Source organism: Ammospiza nelsoni, chromosome 19, assembly GCF_027579445.1.
Source record: "Ammospiza nelsoni isolate bAmmNel1 chromosome 19, bAmmNel1.pri, whole genome shotgun sequence".
Classification (NCBI taxonomy): Eukaryota; Metazoa; Chordata; class Aves; order Passeriformes; family Passerellidae; genus Ammospiza; species Ammospiza nelsoni.
Genome location: NC_080651.1, coordinates 11,111,392 through 11,129,480, shown reverse-complemented (window position 1 = coordinate 11,129,480; position 18,089 = coordinate 11,111,392). Strand labels below are relative to the sequence as shown.

Here is an 18,089-nt window from a genome sequence, read left to right as displayed (position 1 = left end):
GGGGGATTCTTTCACTCTCTTATGAGTCGCTTTGTCTCTTTACTGGCCGCTTTTCCAGCGAAAAGTCAGAAACGCAGCATGGGAGACTCCGCACTCACTGTGCAGGTCTGGGACAAGCAGCCCGCCTCTCATTCACACGCGTTCATCCCCCGTGCCTGCCCCCCCCAGAAGTACTTACCAATCCTTTTTCCTTCCCGGGTTCTTCGTGCGCACTACTACTCTTAGGGGGCAAATTACAGCAGTTGTAGGGAGCCTTTTCCCGTTCTCTTTGTTTTATTGTCTCCTTTTGTCCACAGATCGTAACCTGCGTCTGTCCGTCACTTCAGGGGAAGCAGAGCGAGGCTGCCAAAGAGGGCAGGGCGCGCCTTCCCCACTCTGACTCTCCTAAAGCACCGGCAGCGAGGTGTTAGCAACCATCCTCTGCTACCAAATTGTGAAAAACGCCAATCACTTGTTTTTAACATTTTTAATGTTTAATAGTAATAAGATGGTTATATAGTAACACAATTAGAGTAATAACAATTTGGACAAATTGAATTAAGACAATATGCGACAACAAAAACAAAGAGTTACAGACGTTCGGGTACATTTTCTGGGCAGCACGAGCCTGAAAAAGGACTCCCGGTAACAAAGGATTAACCCTTAAAAACAATAGCCCGTTGCATATTCATACACTTCATACATGATGCATAAATTCCATTCAAACACAGGATTCTGTCTGATCAGTGTCAACTTCTTCCCTCTAATCCTAATAGTGCCTCCAAGGTGGGAAGAAGTTTGTTTCTTCTGATAAGAAGGCCATAAATTCTTTTTCTCTGAAAGATCTAGGTGTCCTGTGGCTGTTATCTCGCTGCAAGCCCTTTCTGTTAAACAAAGCATCTTACATAGCATAGTTTCTATTTTAACAATTTTTATAACCTAAAACTATATTTAACACAGTACTTAAGAAAATTAATACAGCATTGCTTTCTAATACATCACATATATTATTCATTTTAATATTTGGAAAAGCCAATAATAAAATACAGGCATTTTTCACACCCCATTTCTGGACATCAGGCCTCCCTGCTCCCCTTTTCCTGGCCATCCCATGGCTCCCAGCCTCCAGACTGGCCATTGGCTTGACCCTGGGATGCCCTGGAATGCCTTGGTCCCCCATTCCTGCCTTTTCCAGCCCCCAGCCCCAGCTTTGTGCAAAACAAGAGACTCCCTGAACTCCTTGTTCTCAAATATCCCCGGTGTCCCCACCCTGGTCTCCCCTTTTTGGGAAACCCTGGACTCCCCTTTCCTGGGCTCAGGGACCCCCTGGAACTCCCTTTTACCTCTCCACATCCCTGCCCCTGTCCCCTGTCCCTGTCCCCTGTCCCTTGGCTCTGTGGGGCCAGGGACAGCAGCAGGAGCCAGGGCAGCCCTGGGGGAGAACAACCCTGAGCCCCAGCTGGGCCAGTTCCCCCAGGTCACTCCCAGCATGGGCCCTGTGGCTCCCAGTCACCCCCAGGATGGTCCCAGTCACTTCCAGTTACACTCAGGATGTTCCCAGTATCATCCCAGTCACTCTCAGCATGATCCCAGTATGATCCCAGGTGTTCCCATTCACCCCTACTATAGTTCCAGGCACTCCCAGTATGGTTCCAGTCCTTCCCAGTATGATTCCAGGATGAACCCAGTCACTCTCAGTACGGTGCCGTTTGCCCCCAGTATGGTCCCAGTCACTCCAAGTCACCCAGTAGGATTCCAGTCACACCCAGTAGGATTCCAGTCAATCCCAGATACTCCCAGTATTATTCCAGTGACTTCCTTTATGGTTCTTTTGTGATTCCAGTCACTCCTGGTCTCTCCCAGTACATCCCAGTTGTCCCTAATGTGTTTCCACTCACTCCCAGTTGCTCCCAGTAGCTTCCAGTATGATTCCATTTGCTCACAGCCACTCCCAGTCACCTCCAGCATGATCCCTGTCACTCCCTGTATATCCCAGTTGCTCCACCATGGTCCAAATTGCCCTCAGCCTGCTCCTAGTCACTTCCAGTATGATTCCAGAAGGATCCCAGTCACCCTCAGTGTGGTGCCAGTTGCTCCCAGTATGATCCCATTTGTCCCAGCATAGTTCCATTTCCTCCCAGTGTGATCCCAGTTGCCTCTAGCACAGACCCAGTCCCTCCCAGTATGATCCTACTCTGATGCCATGATGATCCTAGTTGCTCCTAGTATGGTCCTGGTTGCTCCCATTTCCTCCAGTCTGATCCCAGTTGCTCCCAGTGGCCCCTGTGTTATGTTTTGGAATGGGAGGAAATTTAGGGAAGTGATGCAAAGTTTTTTGTGTATCTGACAGTCTGTTGAGCTGCTGAAAAGCTAGACGTGCTTTTGTGAAACACATATGGTAAAGATGAAAAAATTCAGAAACTTTTCTTTTCTTTGTTGGTCGGCAGGGAGGTGCTGGGTTTCGGTTTGGGCTTCTGCTCTGTGTCTGGGCTGGGCTGGGCCAGGCCATCTTGCTGCAGGCTGGGCTTCTTTTCTATTTTCTGGGCTGCTTGCTGGCTTCTCTCTCCATGGGCTCTGGTTTGGCCGGGCTGGGCTTCAGCAGCTGCCGGGCAAGGAGACAGGGGAGGCTGTGGAGCTTTAGCCAGAGCAGGGCTGGCTGTGGCTGCGAAGATCTCGCTGTCAGGCTGCTGCTTCTTCTTCTTAGCGTGGCTGAGACCAGAGACTTCTGTGGCTGGTGTAGAAAACTAAACACTAACTATAAAGCTGATCTGAACACAACTGAGCCACACCTTTCTGTTAGTAGTTACCGGTGGGTTAGGTAGGCTTCAGGCGTGATGTTAACTTTTTCAGTACTTCAATCTTCTTTTGAATGAGAGAAAAGAAAAAAATGCAAGTATATTAAAAACAAGATGAAGACATTAAAGGTAATAAAGAAGAAGGTAAGTAAGTCCCAGATGGGAGGGGTGAGAAGATGCTTTGTTTTTAGAGCTGAATTCCTCTTGTAAGCTATAAAGAAAAGACTCTTTTCCCTTATAATACATAAAATGATAAGGAAATTAAAGTGTTTGAATTGATATTAGGTAAAGGCTTCTATGTTAAAGTAAGCAGATGTTGAAATAGCTGTAATCTCATGAGAAGTTTGTACAAAGAAAGAGCACAGTCTTGTGCTTCTAAAAATGAAGATCTGTGCTCCCAGAGATGAAAGTGATTTTAGAGATAGATAATGAGAACTTTTGCCTTTAAACAGCTCATCTTTAAAACAATACCCCATAAACCAATATAGCCCATCTCCAAGCTGTGGGAAGGTAGAAATAAGGTAGAAATAAGAAAGATTTTACGATAGCAAGGTTCCCCTGGCGGTTGTTATTCATGACAAAATTGAGAACCAAGAGAAAACTGTTTTTTCCTTTTGTAGAAAAGTCTCCATAACTTTATCAAGACGGACTTCTCTCCCTAAGTGAACTAAAAAAAGACTCTTTGAGAGGTAGTAAACTGACTAGAAATCTTAAGTTTAGTTTCTTTACATTGTCAGTGAGAAAGAAAAAGTTGTGGGGAGAAGTATTCTAAAAAGTTTGCTTTGATTCTTACTACCTTTTTTCTCTTTTTACTTACTATTATTAAAATTTTTCTTTCTACCCTTTTAAAGTTTTGAGCCTGCTTTACCTTTCTCCTAATCCTATCTCACAACCAAAAATAAGTGTATTAGTAATTAACCAACACCAAACCCACCACATTCTTTAGTGCATTAGCCAAAAAAATCTCAAAATTAAAGAGATCTTATATTAGCAAACCAAAACCACGACACCCTAGCACAGACCCAGTCACTCCCAGTATGATCCCAGTATGAATCCATTGTGATCCCAGTCTTCCCCAGCATAGTCCCAGTCAATCCCAGTTGCCCCCAGTGTAGACTCAGTGACTCCAGTCGCTCTCAGTGTGTTCCCAGTCACCCCCAGTATGGTTACAGTCACTCCCAGTATATCCCAGTCGGTCCCACTATGATCCCTGTTGCCCCAGTTCTGGCCCTGCTGAGTCCCAGTGTGCTCTGATCCTGCTCCCAGTGGGTCCCAGTGCTGGGCACGGTGAATCCCAGAGTGTCCCGGTGTATCCTGGAGTATCCTGGTGTGTCTTGGTATGTCCCGGTGTGTCCCAGTGTATCCCAGTTTATCCTGGTGTATCCCGGTGTATCCTGGTGTATCCCGGTGTCCCAGTCCATCCCAGCCTGTCCCAGTCCATCCCGGTCCATTCCCTTCACTGGGAGTGACTGGGATCATACTGGTGGAAAGTGGAACCTTACTGGGCCAAGTGGATGTGACTGGGAATGACTGTGAGTGTGCTGAGGGCAACTGGGATATACTGGGAGTGTCTGTAACCATGCTGGGGGTGACTGGGAACACACTGAGAGTCCCAGAGGGTCCAAGGACACCGTGGTGACACTAGGGAACCTCATGGAACCAAGGGGATCATGGTGGCACCACTGGAGCCCATGGAACCAAGGGGCCTTGGTGACACAGCAGGGCTTCAGTGAACCCAGAGACCATTATGGCTCTGTGGGGCCTGATGGAACCATGGAGACCATTGGGACCCTTCAGGGCCTCGTGTCACCAAGGGGGCATTATGGCACCTCAGGGACACATGGAAGCAAGGGACCATTGGGTCCCATGGAACTGAGGGAACATGGAATAGGCCTGGCTGGCTTGGCCTCCCAGGGGCCACTGGACAGCTCTGGCTGATGTTGGGGTGTCAAGGGCTGCCTCTCATCAGCTCCTGGAGCACTGGGGCTCTGTGCTTTCCTTGCTAGGAAAGGAACTGTCAATCTCTTCTAAGCACCCATGGCCAGAACTGGGATTTCAACTCCAAATTTTTCCTATAGGAATATTGCCAGGACAAGTGTGGCAAGCAATGGTTTCAGGAGAGTCACCTCCCATCTGTCCCCAAAACACTGGGGAAGGCTCCGTGCTTTCCTCCCTATGAGAAACAACTGTCCTACTTCTCCAGGCATGCATGGCTGAGATTGGTCTTCCACCTCCAGAAATCCCTAAATCCAAAGACTGCTCACAAAAAAAATCTGCCATTCCTGACAAGTTTGGCTGGCCTTGGCCCAGTGAGACTCTCACCTGCCTTCCAAACACTGAGGCTCTGTGCTTTCCTTCCTATGGAAAAGAACTGTCCTTCTCAGCCAGGTGCCCATGGCCACAATTGGGATTTCACTTCCAGCATTCCCTGTAGTGACAGACTGGAGGAGATCATTGGCTTGAAACATTTTGTGTGTGAGGGAGGAAGGGGCAGGTCCAGCCTTGCCCTGCCCTGGAACCCCAGCACTGCCCTTCCCTGGAACCCCAATCCCCCCAGAGCCTCTATCCCAGCCCAGCAGTGGCTGCCAGTCCCTGGCACAGCACAGGCAATGCTCCACAGCCACCTCTGCAGCCCCAGCCCAGCTCCTGAGGGACCAAATGAGCCCAAGTCCCATCTGGGGAAAGGGCCCAGGAAGACCAAGGGGTATTGAAGGCTGACCACAAGGCAAGCATACATCTTGACCCTACCTCCTCTTGGAATTTCTGTCTGAACACTGCTGGAATCCAGGAGTTGGTAACTCTGTGTGTGCACCTCTGTATCTTTTCAGCCAACAAAGCCAAGGGAAAGCACAGTTCCATCAAATGCAAAAGTCATTCCTCTGCTGGATATTAAATCCACTTTCCACAGCAGACAGCCTCAGAGCAATGGAAAACACCTTCTGTGCCCAGCACAGATCCCAAGGTCTCCCCAAACCCTCCCTGGCCTGATTCTGCCCAGATTTGCTCTTTGCACACACAAGTCACACACTGAAGTCAGGAGCTCCCTCCATGCCCAGAGGGAGGAAAAGAGAGAAAGGGGATGAAGAGCTCTCCTGTGCAGAGCCAAGGTCCAAGTGCTCTGGGATGTCCCAAAACCATATGTCCACCATCCCCCAGAGATTTCCGTACAGCAACAGTTTCACACAAAGACAAAAGAAAAGGTAATTCTGTGAGATATAAACACAATTAAGATGTTGACTAAGATGATATTTATTTGAGCTTCAGAAATATTAGGCAATTCCCTGAAGCTTGAAGCATGAAACCAGTCAGCTGAAGGGCACTTGAATGACCAGAAAGCATTGAGAGGAGTGCTGAGGGTTTTTTGCAGGAGAATGGACATATGCAACATATGCACAATCCAGCCTTCACAGAAACTGAGTAAGGTCTCTATGCCCTTGAAGGACACAAAAGAAGAAGAACACGCTCAGCAGCAGACGGTTCAGGATGCAAAGGCACACAAGAAAACCATAGTGAGATGCATGAAGAAGAAAGACTAACTAAAATTAACTGAAATGTCAAAATGCGTGCGTAAAAAGGATTTAACCAATCATGTATTAGCTTGAGGTATGAACAATAGAGAACAGTATAAATATGGCTTGCTTTTTGTAATAAATTGGTTTCACTTGATCATATTAATCATGGTGTGATGTCCCATTAATGATCCTCTGCACCTGGGAACCAGAAATGCATGCAAGCCTCCACCCCAAGAGACATTATGAATTCAGAAAACATGGCCATTAACTGCTTTATACCAACACAGAGTAATGGCAACCAAAATGCAGTCAGAACAGGGTTTTTTCCACTCTCTCTCAAGCCCCACACGTTGGGCACCAAATTTTGTGCTGGTTTAGGGCAAATCTGGGAGAAAACCTCCAAAGAGGCTCCTCCAGAAAGGAAACGCACACGGCCCCTCCCCACAACCGGGTCAGGAAGGATTCCCTGGAGAGAAGTGGAAAGAACCTGTTTATTTAACAGGCAAAGCACCCCCAGCACACAAAATGAACAATACCAGGTGACAACACTCTTTCACCACTCTGAAAAAGATGACAAATTCAGAAAGTCTCTCTTGGGAGTGGTTGCTCTGTTATCAGTCCCTCCAGTGCTGGGGTAGCTGCTGCAGCCACAAGGTGCAAACTCTCAGTGTTTCCCAGGTCCCAGTCCAGAGCAGGTTTGAGTGGCTCCAAAAAAGGGAAAGGAAAAACAGTCCAGGGAAACATTTGGTGTGCTTAGCTAAACTAACTAATGAGCAGAAACAAAAGCAAGAGCAAAGCAAAAAGCCAAGCAAAAAGCAAAAGCAGCACCATGTACTGCCCTGTCTCTGTGTCCCGCCAGCCATGGGGGAGCGGCTGATAACAAAACCAAAACAAAACTTCGCTCTTCAGAGCCAGTCTTGAAGGCACAGAACATAATATCCAGCATAAACAGAACAGATGAATGGGGATACAAGCATCATAACGTCACCTTAGGACAGTCCTGCACCCAAAATTTTTTCCTGCACCCACTGCTGCATCCTGAGTCCTGTCCTGCACCCCGAGTCCCATCTTGTACCCAAATTCTGTACTGTCCCATACCCCAAACTCAAACCTGCCCCCAAACCCCAACCCCACCCCTCGTTCATCACCACATTCCTGTTTCACACCCTCTCAACTCCTGTCCCTCTCCACCCCTGTCCCACCCCCAAATTTATTCCCTGTCCCTGATCCCCTCCCTGTTCCCTCCCCAACCCAGTCCTTGCCCACAAGTGGGGGGCAGCAGCAAAGGCAGCTGGTTGGGGCCGGTGGAGTTGGAAGTGCTGCAGCCCCCTGAGCCTCCTCGCCCTGGACACGCTCCAGAAGTGCATCTTCAGCCACGAGAGCCACAGCCAGGAATGAGTGTCACCTGTCCCCATTGATCATCTGTAAGAGACAGTCTGAGGTTTCCCTTATCTGCCTCACGACCACTGTGATGGACGGAGACTGAAGCCCCCTCCCAAGGGCTGAGACTGAGACCCCTATAACTCTAACACAGGGGGCTGGCCGGACTGCAGCGAGATGTTTGCCAAGTGTTGCCTGCAGGTGTGTTCCCTGGACCAAGAAAACAATTGGTCTTGCTCACTGCTGAGAACATGGACTGTCTGTAAACTTCTCTGTTCCCTCTTGGTGGTTTCAATAGACTTACCTGTTCCCCCTTTGGTGGAGGACTATAATAGAACCAAGACTTTGAGATTCTCCCTGACGTGACAAGATCGATCTATTGGCTTGACCATGAGGGTTTCATCTCTTGATTGGCAGCGATTCCTCCCCTCTCTCTCTCTCTCTCTCTCTCTCTCTCTCTCTATCCTTTATTCTCCTTTCTAATCCTTCCATCACATCTGCTGTGGGCTCTCAACAAGAGGTGCATTTGTTTTGATTAATACCAAAATCCCCTTCCGTGTTGCTTTTGCCCTCTGAGATCAGTTAACGAACCATCATGACCCCCGCTTGTACGAGGGGATCATGACACCATCCTGGTGGCCCTGGTGACCCTACCATTGTCCCTGCTGGCCATCCTGGTGGCTGTGCTGGCTCTGCCATGGTCCCCACTGGCCATCCCGTCCAATCACTCTCCGTGTTGGCCATTCTGGTGGCCCCAATGGTCCTGCTATCATCCATGCTGGTGGCCACAGTGTCCCCCCATTGTCTCTGGTGCAGACGGCCCAGCGAGTACATCCTGCTGCTCACCAAGGTGGGGCTGGGGTGGTGGCCATGGGGACATGGAAGTGGTCAAGAGGGTGTTGGTGGTCATGGAAGGGTTGGCCATAGAGGCCAGCAGGATGCTGGTGGCCATGGGGGGCTTGGGCATAGACTGGTGGCCACAGGAGAACAGTGGTGGCCATGGGCAGCATTGACCATAGAGCTGGTGGCCAGTGGGATGGTGGTGCCATAGGGTGGTGGCCATGGATGGGATTTGGCCCCAGGTGGCCACAGACTGGTGGCCCCAGTGGCCCGTGGCTCATCTTGCCCCTGCAGGACAAGAATGGCCGCACCCTGTCGGACGAGGACATTGCGGCTGAGGGTGACATCTTCATGTGTGAGGGTGAGCACGAGCTCACAGGTGCCATTGGGGAAGAGGCCCTTCAGTGTCCCCTCACTCACCCAGTGTCCCCACAGGCCATGACACCACGGCCAGTGGCCTGGCATGGCTCTTCTACAACCTGGCCGGCCATCCTGAGCACCAGGAGCGATGCTGCCAGGAGGTCCAGGAGCTCCTGGCTGGCCAGGACACTGCAGACATTGAATGGTGAGATGTCCCCAGGGCCACCCCAGTCATGTGGCTTGGGAGCATGGTGCCACCCCCGCTTGTCCCCAGGGAGGACCCGTCCCAGCTGCCCTTCACCACCATGTGCATCAAGGAGAGCCTGCGGCTGCACCCTCCTGTCACTGCTGTGTCCCGGCGCTGCACTGAGGACATCCCCCTGTGTGATGGCCGTGTCATCCCCAAGGGTATGGCATGGCCAGGGTGTCCCCAGTGTCACCACCCACCCTCATCTGCTGTCCCTAAAGTGGCCATTCCCATCCCACCAGGGGTCATCTGCCTGATGAGCATCTACAGGACCCACCACAACCCAGACTTTTGGCCCAAGCCTGAGGTAGGGCCACGCTCTGAGGTGTCCCTGTCACCATGGTGGTGACAGCTGTGTCCCCTCTGTGTGACTGTGTCGGTGTCACCCCAGGTGTTCAGTCCTCTGACGTTCAGTCTGGAGAACAGCAAGGAACGGTCCCCATCGTCCTTCATCCCCTTCTCTGCTGGCCCCAGGTATGTGCTGGAGTGGGGACAGGAGTGTCCCCAAGTGCCACCCCTCTCCCTAGCTGGGTTCACAGTGGGGTGACAGTGGGGAGGAGCAGGGAATAAATGGTAGCATGAAAGGGACGGTATCATGGTGGTGGTGGGGATGTGTTGTCCTTGGCCATAGGACACCCCATGGCATGGACATGTCAACCCATGGACTTGTCTCTAGGCCACTTGTGTCACCATCCATGGCCATGTGCCCCATGTCCTCCTCCATGGCCATAGAGCCCCATGTCACCATCTCTATCTGTGACATCCCCCATGCTCAATATCACCATCCACAGCCATGTCCTTGTCCCCATCCCCACCACATCCCCACCCAGGTCCTTGTCCCCATCCCCACCATGTTCCCACCCAGGTCCTTGTCCCCATCTCTACCATGCCCCCACCCATGTCCCACAATGTCACCATCCATGTGTTAGTTAAATGTCTTTATATTTACCCCAATGTTGGGTGAAGGATAATGAAAAATGAAAGAAAATAAAAGCATTTACGTGTCCATGCTGGCTGAGTATCCGTGTACCTGGGCGGGTAGAAAGGACCTTTTCTAGAGGGATTTCCACTCCATTGTCTCCAAAATCCTGGGTTTTGCCCCAGTCAATCACCATTTGGCTGTGGAAGATGCTGGTGGGCCAGAGAGAATTAGAATCATGGAATGATTCAGGTTGGAAAAGACCTCCAACACCATTTGGAATTCTGGATGCCACCCGAAGAATGATAGGATGCAAAAGGTGAGACTTTTTTGGGGTTGAAAGTAAAAAACTGTGCTGTCCACTATGAAATTCTGATGTCTGTTTGCATCCCAATGGGTTTTTCTCTGGCCGTGTCCAAGTGCCCAAGGTGAGCCAGGAAGATGTGGAGACCACCAGCCAGGTGTCTTCCCAATATGGATCACCAGGACCATGGATGACCAAGTCTCCGCCCAGCAAGGGTCACTGTGGACCATCCAGTGGGGGTCCCCACTGGGGGATGGAGTTGAAGCAGCGCTCAAAGCTCTTCCTGTCACTGTAGGACACAAAACAACACGAGCGCACACACTGCTGCTCTCAAGGGGAAGAAAAGGGAAGTTTATTTCCTGACTCCAACATTTATAGTTTTCTAAAAGCGACCGTGGATTGGAGGGTGAAAGTGCCACCTCTCCAATGACACTGGACAAACTAACAGTCCATCATATTTTTCTTCTTCTATAAAAGAATGCAAAACAATAAGTTATTTACAGAAAGTGTTTGAGAAAGTTTGCTACAAGAATGTAAACATCAGAAGGCTCAGAAAATCTTAAAAAATCAAGGCAACACTCTTCCTGCACACAGGGCACTTGTTGGGCATCCCTTACTGCAGCCTCCCTTGGTGTTGGGTCACGGCAGAGTTCTGGGAGAAGCTCTTCCCACACTTGGGACACTGTCAGGACCTCTCCCCAGTGTGGATCCACTGGTGGGTGACAAGGGTGGAGTTTTTCTAAAAGCCCTTCCTGCAGTCAGGGCAGCAGAAGGGCCTCTATTCTGTGTGAATCTGCTGATGCTTGAGGAGACGGTATCGGCTCTGAAACCTCTCCCCACACTCAGAACACTCATAGTCTCTCCCCAGTGTGGATTCTCTGGTGGGCAATCAGCCTAGAGTTCTGCCTGAAGCATTTCCCACATTCCCCACACTTGTAAGGCCTCTCCCTGGTGTGGATCCTCTGGTGCAGAATCAGCCTAGTGCTCTGACTGAAGCTTTTCCCACATTCCCCGCACTTGTAGGGCCTCTCCCCAGTGTGGATCTTCTGGTGGACAGTCAGGCTGGAGGGGTCGATGAAGCTTTTCCCACATTCCCTGCACTTATAGGGCCTCTCCCCAGTGTGGATCCTCTGGTGGGCATTCAGATGGCAGCTCTGCCTAAAGCTTTTCCCACATTCTCCACACTTGTAGGGCCTCTCCCCAGTGTGGATCCTCTGGTGCAGAATCAGGCTGGAGTTCTCAATGAAGCTCTTCCCACACTCTGAGCACGTGTAGGGGCACTCCCCAGTGTGCATTGTCCGGTGGATGATCAGGCGGGAACTGTCACGGAAACCCTTCCCACATTCCCCACACACAAAGGGTCGTATCCCAGTGTGGATCATCTGGTGGAGTTTCAGGCTGGAGCTCCTCCTGAAGCTCTTCCCACATTCTCCACATTTATAGGGCCGTTCATTGGTGTGGATCCTCTGGTGGACGATCAGGTTGGAGTTGATCCTGAAGCTCTTCCCACATTCCCCACACTTGTGGGGCCGTTCATTGGTGTGGATCCTCTGGTGGACGATCAGGTGGGAGCTGATCCTGAAGCTCTTCCCACATTCCCCACACTCATAGGGCCGTTCCCCGGTGTGGGTCCTCTGGTGGATGAGCAGGTGGTCGCTCCTGCCGAAACTCTTCCCACATTCCAAGCACTGGTGGGGCTTCTTGCCATCATCAAGCTGCTCATGGAACACCACCTCAGTGCTCTGGCCAGATCTCTGGCTGCCTTCCTGGCACAGGCTGAGTCTTTCCACCTCAGAGCACCCTGGGCTGGGTTTGCAGCCTCTCCTCCTGAGGGATCTCTGGGGCTTTTCCTCCCCGTTGGATTCCTGTGCCCTGGAGCTGCTCAAAACGGCCTCTGCCACAAGGTTCTGCTGTGGGGATTTGTCCTCCCTGGTCTCCATCCTCAGCTCCTTCCCTGGGGGAGGAAGGACAAGGAGAGGATGGGATTTGCCTCCGTGCCAGAGGGAAGGGGAAGGAGATCCCCCCAGTGCATCCCTGGCTGGACAGCATCAGCAGTGGGGCTGTGCTGCAGCCGGAGCCGTGCTGGGCTGGGAGATGGAGCAGGAGAGAGGGGAAAAGGGGCACCGACTTCCTTCTCACCTGCCTCAGTGCCCTGGGGCATCTTCCTCTTCCTCGCAGCCTTCTCCATCCAGATGAGGTTTGGGAATGGGAAATCCTGGTTTGGCGGAAAAACAAGATGTGAGTGCACTGCCTTTGATGGTCCCACTGGCCAAGTCCATCTCTAGAAGTCACTGGGTGTCTGGTGGCCAGAAATACCTCCAAAAATCAAGGAGTCCAAAAACCTCTCCCAGGAGTTCCCTGTTTCCAGTGTCCTCACTTTGGGGTTATGGGGGTCTCTCTTCTCAGAGCTGCTGGGGGAGCTGTGGGTCCTGGGTATTCCCCCTCTCCCAGGTCCTGCTTACACAGGCTGAGGGTCTTTTGGGGGTCCCAGGGGTGAAATTATGATGCTCGTATCCCCATTTGCCTGAAATAAGCTTTGCACCTTTAACACTGGTTCTGAGAGCAGAGAGGGAGGAAGAAGAAGCACAGAGTTTGTTTTCAGAACCTCTCTCACTCCTCCACATTCCTGCTCCTCTCTTGTCTGCAGATGGACAGACAGCGGGACAGAGCCCTCCTTTGCTTTTGGTTAGTTTGAGCTAGCAGAGGCGAGAAGTTCCCTGGACGGTGGGTTTTAGTTTTTCCTTTTCTTTGGACCTGTCTAAACCTGCTCTGGACTGAACACCCAGAAGAGCACCAGGTGCTCACACCTGTGCCCCACTGGGGCTGGGCCACAGCATTTCCAGCACCAGAGAGACTCATAGGAGATTGATAAGAGACTGAGCAAGCCAAGCTACAGCTCATGGAGGGACTTTGTGAGTTTGTCATCTCTTTTGGAGCAGCAAGAGATTTTATTGTTTAATACTGTTCATTTTTGGGGCTGGTGAGTGCTTTGCCTGTTCAATAAACAGTTTTTTCCACTTCACTCAAAGCAAATACTTTTCCAGAACCAGCTGGAGGTGGGGCCACTTGACTTTGCTCTTCTACAGGAAACACCTTTAGAGTTTTTCCTCCCAAAATTGCCCTAAGCCAGGACATTGGCTTTGAAGGTCCCACTGGCCAAGTCCATCTCTAGAAGTCACTGAGTGTCTGATGGCCAGAAATACCTCCAAAAATCAGGAATTCCAAAAACCTCTCCCAGGAGTGCCCCATTTCCAGTGTCCTTATTGTGGGGTTATGGGGGTCCCTCTTCTCACAGCTGCTGGGGGCCCATGGGTCCTGGGCATTCCCCCTCTCCCGGGTCCTGCTCAGGCATGCTGAGGGGGTTTTGGGGGTCCCAGGGCTCACCCTCCCCTGATTCTGTGGAAATTGTTTTTGTGACACGTGCCAGTTGGGAATGGAATCAGCAAATGCTTCTATCTGCTGTGTCCAAAACAGACACAAAGAAAGGTTTTGAAACTTTCTGACCAAATAGACAAATAAAGCATCAAAATCAAAGAAGTATAGTAGAGCAAAAGAGATGAGGCAGCAAGACGACTGATGCTTAGAATAAAATAGAGGAAGTTGGGGTAAAGCTAAGAGATATTGCAACAAAGCAATTAAAAGCTTATGTATAATAACAAGCTTGATGCACTTGACAAAATCATGTAGCAGACACCACTTGCAAGGCCTCCCTCCAGACAATCACAAGAAGGATAGCAATCAATGACCGCCTAGAAATATTGTGAAATTACTGCTCCCAGCTTATTGATATTTGCTAATTTGGACTAACCGAGCACATTGGAAAATGCTTTGTAGGCTTAAAAACAGTATATATACTTTACTGAACTGTGTGTGCTATGAGTGGAGCAGTGACTCCCCAGCCACCCAGCGCTGCGTGCTTGCTTTAAAATAAAAGGTATAGAAGTAAAATTCACATTGGCTATTGAAATTTTACATCAGGTTTTCCAGGGTCCCCTTTCTCCAGCATCCCCCCACTCTAGGCACTCAGCGCTTCCCCTGCTCCCCTTTGCACTCCTGAGAGATCCAAAAGTATCCCCTTCATCAAATAAATTTAAAATACCTCTCTCAGCGACACCAAAATATATTTGGGACTCAACTCCTGTGAAAAACGCCAATCACTTGTTTATAAATTTTAAAAGTTTAATAGTAATAAAATGGTTCTAAAAACAGTAATACAATTAGAGTAACAATAATTTGGACGATTTGAATTAGGACAATACGAGATAACAAATACAAAGAATTATGGATGTCCGGGTACCTTCTTCTGGGCAGCACGAGCCTGAAAAAGGGCACCTGTTAACAAAGATTAACCCTTAAAAACAATAACCCGTTGCACATTCCTACACCTCATACATGATGCATAAATTCCATTCAAACACAGGATTCTGTCTGGCTATCATCAACTTCTTCCTTCTAATCCTAACAGCCCCTTTGAGGCGGGAAGAAGTTCGTTTCTTCTGGTAAGAGAGCAAAAAATTCTTTTTTCTGAAAGATTCAGGTGTCCTGTGGCTGCTATCTGATGCAAGTGCCTCATTCCTTTCTTTAAAAAAACCTCACTGACATAGTTCTTCTTTTAACTACAAAAGTTACCTTTTAATTACAAGACTACATTTATTATTAAACTGTTAATACAGCACTACTAATCAGTATACCAAAATACATATGATAAATGTGAAAATGCCTGTATTTTATGATTGACTTTTTGCAAATATTAAATGAATATTATATGTGTTGTGTTAGAAAGTAATGCTGTATTAATTCTCTTAAGTACCATGTTAAATATAGTTTTAGGTTATAAAAATTGTTAAAATAGAAACGATGCCATGTAGGATACTTTTTTAAAGAAAGGACTTCCAGCGAGATAGCAGCCACAGGACACCTGAATCTTTCAAGAGAAAAAGAATTTATTGCTCTCTTACCAGAAGAAACGAACTTCTTCCTGCCTCGAAGGTGCTGTTAGGATTCAGAGGAAGAAGCTGACACTGACCAGACAGAATCCTGTGTTTGAATGGAATTTATGCATCATGTATGAAGTGCATGAATATGCAATGGACTATTGTTTTTAAGGGTTAATCTTTGTTAGCGGGGGTCCTTTTTCGGGCTCATGCTGCCCAGAAAAAGGTACCCAGAGGTCCGTAACTCTTTGTATTTGTTGTCTCGTATTGTCCTAATTCAAATTGTCCAAATTATTACTACTCTAATTGTATTACTATTTTTAGAAACATTTTATTACTACTAAACTTTTAAAATTTTTCACACACCATAAGCACACATACCTTTGCTTAAAACAATGCTTGTTTATTTCGAATACAATACCTGCTTGTAAGCCTTAAAACACAACACACAGAGCTCCATTCTTAAGCTTTAACCTTCCTAATATCTTGCTAGATAAACTTTCTGCAGCTTAGAGAGCTATTCAGACAAGCATTAATACACAGGCCATTGTTCTATTTGCCCTTTCTTTTTCTACAGTTTAAACAATTTTTCTGCTGACCTATCTCATGGCTGCGCTCTACTCACAGTTCTGCTGTCTCTGAGGCCTGCCTTTTGCAGCTTTCCCAAACCCCTCTGATTTTATGGATTCCCACAGTAAATATCTGCATAGAGCCATATAATACGCACTTTTCATAACTCCGGAATCGGCAACGTCCAAACCCCAGCAAAATCCCCCTCTTCCCCCCCAAAACCCCTCCCGGAGCTGCCGCTTCCCCTCGGCGCTCACCTGTGGGACGCGGGGCAATGCGATGCTGCCGGGCCCAGCCGATCTGCGGGCTCGCCGTGGAACCCCGCAATGCTCCTTCCCGGCTGCTGCTCCTCCTCGGGCTGCTCCCTCCGTGCTGCTCCTGTTCCTGCTCCTCCCCTTCCCCTCTCCCTCCCCTTCCTCCCGCTCCAATCCCGGATCCCCCATTCGCACCCCCTCTGCCCCACGGCCGCAGCAGCGCCGGCTTTGGGGTGTTGGGGAAGATGAAACAGGAAAGCCTTACAAATATGATTGTCTGGCAAAAGATTTTAAGAATATGGAAACTATAAGCGAGTTTGAAATGAAAGCAAGCTATGAGATCCCTTAGTTACTGAACAACGGGAAAACAACGGTGTGGCCGCTGAAAGTAATCCCCTTTTGATGGAACAATTCCTTCTGCTTGCAGGCAGGTCCCAGGGTCAGAGCAGCCCCTACTGAAGGGGACCACAGAGGAGTTTTTAGGGTTTAAAATGTAGCACAGTATGGTAATGTAATGATTCTTATAGGTGGTATGAAAATGCTGTAGGATTTGTATCTTGTATTAGATTGGTTAGTGAGAATCAGAATATTCAACACAGAAGAAGATTAATTATATTGTAATGGGAACTTTGCTGTTTTAGCTCTTACCTCTCTTACTCTTGCTCTTACCTCTTGTCTCCTAGCTCTTGCCTTTGATGCTTTTAGCCCTTTTACTCTCTTACGCTTCTACTCTCTTACCTTCTCATCCTCTCTCCCCCTCTCTTCTCTCGGGCCTGCTCCGAGCTGTGGCTGCAGCTCCCAGCAGGGCCCTGCACCCAGGCCCTTTGCAATAAACCCCAAATCCCAGCAGTGCCCTGTGGAGAGTATTATTAATAATTGGTTAGCTGAGAAAGGCCATACTGAAATGATGCCGCTGGTTAAGCTGAAGGAGAAAAGTCAGCAGTCAGCAAGCTAAAAGGAAAGGTCAGCAGTGACCTTGCTGCAACATGAGGAGAGGGAGTAGAGATTAGTCCTGAATATATCCTGAGAATATGTTAAAAGTATCAAAAGTAGAACCATAGGAATGCAGAAGTAGGCGTAGGTGCTGATATGTAACTGACCAATCCTGAGCTCAACTTTTGCAATATGTATGAAGCTCATTATTAACTGTATTTAACCCGCCGTACTGATCAATGAAATTGGGCCTGTGATGATCAAATTGATGTCTGGGTCTCCTTCCGTCGACAGTGCCCTGCACCCAGGCCCTTTGCAATAAACCCCAAATCCCAGCAGGGCCCTGCACCCAGGCCCTTTGCAATAAACCCCAAATCCCAGCAGGGCCCTGCACCCAGGCCCTTTGCAATAAACCCCAATCCCAGCAGGGCCCTGCACCCAGGCCCTGTGCAATAAACCCCAAATCCCAGCAGGGTCCTGCACCCAAGCCCTTTGCAATAAACCCAAGTTCCACGACCTGGCTGCAGAGATCTCTCATCTCTGTCCATCCCGACTGTGCTACCCCCATCAATCCTACACTGGGGCAGGGGGGGAAACCCCAGAGTCCCTAGCGATGGACAGGGGGCTCAGGGCTCGGGGATTAAGATGTACTTGTGTGATAAATAGGTATGATTCGTGCTGATAAAAATTGAAACAGTAATCAATATTGATACAGTAATTAATATTTGAGAATAATAAAATAGTTAATAGCTAAAAGTTGTAATGCCAAAGAAGAGAGGGAAAGGAGGGGCTCCACCCACCCCCCCTTCCCAGCAGATGTTCTCAAGGACCACAGGAAAGAAGCTGAAGATACAGTTGCTAAAAATGACCAAGAACCTGGTTGGGTCCAAGAAAATGCTAATTATAAGGGACTTATTGCTTTGATATGTAGATGCAGTGATACATTAGTCTTGGCTTACATTGTACTGGCTTGGTGCGCATGTGTAACCCAAAGGTGAATTAAAGGACAACGAAGAAGACTACAGGGCCTTCATCAGTGACGACCCCCAAAGACTTGTGCGA

The 18,089-nt window shown here is 49.0% G+C and overlaps 1 pseudogene; it reads right to left on the bottom strand.

Moving 5' to 3' along the window:
- Positions 1-7,804: 7,804 nt before the first annotated feature.
- LOC132081790 (zinc finger protein 664-like) lies at positions 7,805-12,538 on the bottom strand (annotated as a pseudogene).
- Positions 12,539-18,089: the final 5,551 nt, after the last annotated feature.